Raw genomic sequence first — 4,236 nt, 5'->3', positions numbered from 1 at the left:
CGACATGCGTGCAGTTGCTAGGAGACTCAAGCTCAAAGTCAGCCGCCGCCGTGCGCAGGGGCAAGCGTCGAACGGAAATCGACGAGTTATCAAGCTGTCGATCGGCCGATAAAGTCCGGGACGTGATGGTGCCAAGCGGATATTCACGCGAGAAGGCCTCTCGGGTTTTTTTAGGGAATCAGGATCAGCTAGCTGCTGCGTTTTTTTACATTTTTGACGGTGCTTGGCCTTTTCTCTTCCTTCAGTTGTTGACGTTTGTTTCGGCGGAGGAGTTTGCGTAAGAGCATTTACATCCGCACTTTGCAAATCCGGCCTATCAAAATTCCACGGACGCGATCTGAACTGGTCACACCTTAAATTAGCCACTCTGCATCCGAGTATCTCATATTTTAACCGTTAAATCCATATAAAGCATGCAAATAAAATTATACGTACTACATACTACGTACTATCCTAGCTTATCTTCGTTGTCGGAGATGTCAACGTCGATTCGGGCGTCGGGTGGACGGGCGCACTGCATTCGGAGGTACTGCATACTACATACTACCCTAGTTTATCTTTCTCCTCCTCCAACTCCTCCTCTGGATCCACTGCATTCAGAGGTAGCTTCGCGATGATTCGGACTTCGCGCCTTGCTCGGATCTGCTCAAAAAGCTGCAGTCGGTGCTCTGGCGATAGAAATGGATAGCCCTATAGAAGTAGGTGTACAAAACACATACAAGTAAGGTTAAAACTATGTCATCTGATACTCTGGTGTCTGGTCCTTGCTCACCTAGCTTGTTTTCTTGCATTATCAAATTAACTGGTACGCCCCTCTAGAAAAAAACGTGGCAGATGGAGAAGAAAGCCCTTAACAGCAGTATCAAATATAGCAACTATTCGGTTTCAGTGAGGGAGGGACAATGATAGTGGCGTGCCTTTAGCTCGCTCCAGTGCTTGTAGTCGTCGCTAAGTGGTCCATGAATCTGTAAGTAATTTTTACTTTTACGCTTCGTTTGGATGTCTCCATTGGAGAGCTCCGTATTGAATTGGTCTGAATTCCAAATTAGTGAGGAAACTGAAATGGAACGAATACGAATTCACCTGTTTGGTTGTCCAATGAATTGGCCCTTGAAATGCCTCTGAGATTTCAATACCAAATCCTGTTTGGATGACAAACTTTGGAATTGCATAGCTACATTACCAGGTTATACCTTGTTCTACATGACTCAAAATTGAAATCTTACTACGAATAAATATATAGCAACGAAAATAAATAAATATTCTAGAAATGCATCAGGAAAACGCAAAATGGTTATACATGGACAACAATATATTGCATGTTTCCTCCACTCAATAATTATTGCAGTTTTGTTGCTGTCAAGAATATCAGGAACAGAGCATGTATTGCAGTTTATTCTACCGACAGGATCAGAATATTTGTATCTCTGAATTTTGTTTAGAAAGGCATAACATATCGGAACTGAATTTTGCCTAGATCAACATTCAGGTTTATTCTTACTTCCTTGTGTAATTTTGTTTATAAAGGCCTAGATCAAAATGACAAAAACAACACACACTTTCAGTTTTGGTGAACTGAATTAGATCAAAATGATGAAAACAACATAGAATTTTATGCTGTCTAACAAAGCAGAAGCGAACTTTCTGCTGTCGAAAGGAGCAGCACACATGCTACCATACATGTTCAGTTTGCTGTCGAACAGAGCAACATACATGCTTCATTCCCTCACTATAAAGATACACGCATGCAAAACATACAACATTTTTTAAGAACTCCATGAAAGCAAATTTCAAACGAATCAACGAAGCGTGGCGTGCCGCCAAGCACTACCTGCTAGTCCCTTCAATCGGCTTATGGATCAACGAAATTTCAGTAATCTGCATAACAAGAGGAGTTGTCAGGTGTGGTCACGCTATAGAAGAGGAGCTGCAGCTCCATAACAAAATTCAGATGAGAAAATTCTGTAGTCCAGTGTGATCTAAACTTTAGGAGCCATGGTAGGAAACTTAATACCCATACTGAACACTTGTCTACATTCTCTTGATTATGAAATCAGACAATTCAGCAAAAAAAAAAAAATGACTGAACTTTGTTACTAACATCTGATATAAACATTGTAAATTAGCTAATCAGAGAGGGATATAGAGGGAGGAGGAGAAGAGGAGGTAGGCTATGGCCATGCTGGAAGAGTAGAAGAATTCATACAGGGAGCGGGCGGGCGGACATGGTGTAGAGGAGCAGAGGAGCTGCAGCTCCGTCGAGCATGGTGCAGAAAGAGGGGGTGTACAGGAGGATGGAGGGGCATGGCATAGGGGGAAGGGTGGATCCAGCGGGTCAGGGCGCAGCTGAGCCAGAGGGGGGCATGGCGGATCCAGAGGGGGCTCGGGCTAGATGTCTCGGGCCGCCGCAGACCTCCATCTTGGTCGCCGACCGGCGTTGGGAGGGGACGCGGTACGGGGATAGGAGGAGGTACTGGGATGGGGAAGAGGGAGAGAGAACGGGGAAGAACGGCACCTGCGCAGCCGCCGGTGCTCGTGGTGGTCGCCGCCGCCGAGCTCCTAGGTCGTGGCCGACCTCCCTGCTCTGTTTTCTTATTTTTCGTGGTCGCGGGGGGATGAAGGGGTACGTTTTGCGGGCGCTCGCGATTTCAGCCCAAATCGGAGCGGTGCCCCTCCGAAACGTGGGAGGAAGCTTTTCGTCGGAGGCAAAACGGTTTGGAATTGGCTTTTGTTTCCAATACGAATTCGTTGTCCATCCAAACGGCTGTATTCAGGGGCGGAGCTATGTGCATCCCTGAGGGGGCTGTGGCCCCCCAGCCCATGACAAATTCCTGAAGAAATATTTTTTGGATGGACATAGTTAGAAGAATTTTTCTCATTAGCCCCCCCCCCCCCCCCCCCCCCGCCCCCCCCCAAACATGCACACTTTGCCTTTTTGCCCCCCAAACATTCCAGTCAAGCTCCGCCACTGGCTGTATTGCTGCTAGTTCAATACCAAATCAATTTCCTAGCCTCCAATGGAGACATCCAAATGCAGTGCTAGTGTTTTTGTACCGCCTTGACAGATGATGAATAGATCAAGAGTTTTTTCTGCAAAAATAAATAAATATAACCACTGTTCTGTATTTTTTTTACATATTTTCAATAGAACTAACAATAATTTGTGAGCCCGAATTATTGGTCTGTCATAACTCTGAAAATATTAGCGCATCTCGACGTGTAAAACATGAAGATAACAAGCATTCAGTTCACCTAAACAACTGAGAAACCAATCGACATGAATGAAAAAAAACTCTCTTGGTACAAGAATAACACGTCGATGTCAAAGGAAATTACTCCATTCATCTCATAATATAAGAACGTTTTCAAGAGCAACTCCAACGCGCCATTCAAACGGATGTCGATTTTGTATGCTTTTTGTTCGTTTGGGTCGGCCGCTCGCTCGGCGTCCGCCCTGTTTATCATTTGGGTCGGCAATGCGTCCAACGCGTCGACCCATATTTACCGGCGTGGCCAGCTGGCGGCCCATTTTTCAATAAATATGGACACATTTTGCATTATTTCACAAGCAAACATATAAAAAAAAGTATAGTTTCACAAACCAAATAAAGCATAGTTTCACAACAAATAAATTAAGCATAGTTTTACAAGTTGAATAAAAATTAAATTGTCTCAAATACATGTGAAAAAATATATCTATTGGTTGCCAACATGAGCCCACATATACTCAACCAAATCATTTTGCAGCTGCATGTGGGTTTCCCAATCACATATTTCATGATGAAATTGGATGACCTATTCAAACGTTGCCGCTCCTCCATGCTCAGGCACAACATTCTCACCCTGAAACTGAAACCCTTGGTCATAGATACGTTCCGGGCACTCATCTTCTACGATTATATTGTACATGATCACACAAGCAGTCATCACCTCCCACAGCTTCTTGATGCTCCAAGTCCTAGCAGGATACCGAGCGATGCCCCATCGAGATTGCAAAATACCAAATGCACGCTCGACGTCCTTCCTAGCACTTTCTTGCTCTTGGGAAAATCTTTTCGTATTCTCTCCGACAGGGTTGGGGATTGTCTTCACTATAGTGGTCCACTAAGGATAGATACCGTCACCTAGGTAGTATCCTTTGTCGTAGTTGTGGCCGTTGATGGTAACATTCACCGGCGGGCTGTTGAGCCTTGCAAACACCGGGGAGCGTTGAAGCACATGGGTATCATTGTGCGA

The 4,236-nt window shown here is 44.9% G+C and overlaps 1 long non-coding RNA gene across 1 annotated transcript; it reads right to left on the bottom strand.

The window, feature by feature from the left end:
- Nucleotides 1–356: 356 nt before the first annotated feature.
- Nucleotides 357–2,735, bottom strand: LOC120965392 (uncharacterized). The gene is made up of 3 exons (XR_005758256.3): nucleotides 2,516–2,735; nucleotides 773–1,878; nucleotides 357–642 (listed from the first exon to the last, which is right to left on the bottom strand). It is a non-coding gene; the product is annotated as an uncharacterized lncRNA (long non-coding RNA).
- Nucleotides 2,736–4,236: the final 1,501 nt, after the last annotated feature.

The sequence above is a fragment of the Aegilops tauschii genome, chromosome 5 (genome assembly GCF_002575655.3).
Source record: "Aegilops tauschii subsp. strangulata cultivar AL8/78 chromosome 5, Aet v6.0, whole genome shotgun sequence".
NCBI lineage: Eukaryota > Viridiplantae > Streptophyta > Magnoliopsida > Poales > Poaceae > Aegilops > Aegilops tauschii.
The sequence above is the reverse complement of the archived record's forward strand: the minus strand, read 5'-3'. Positions and strand labels throughout refer to the sequence as shown.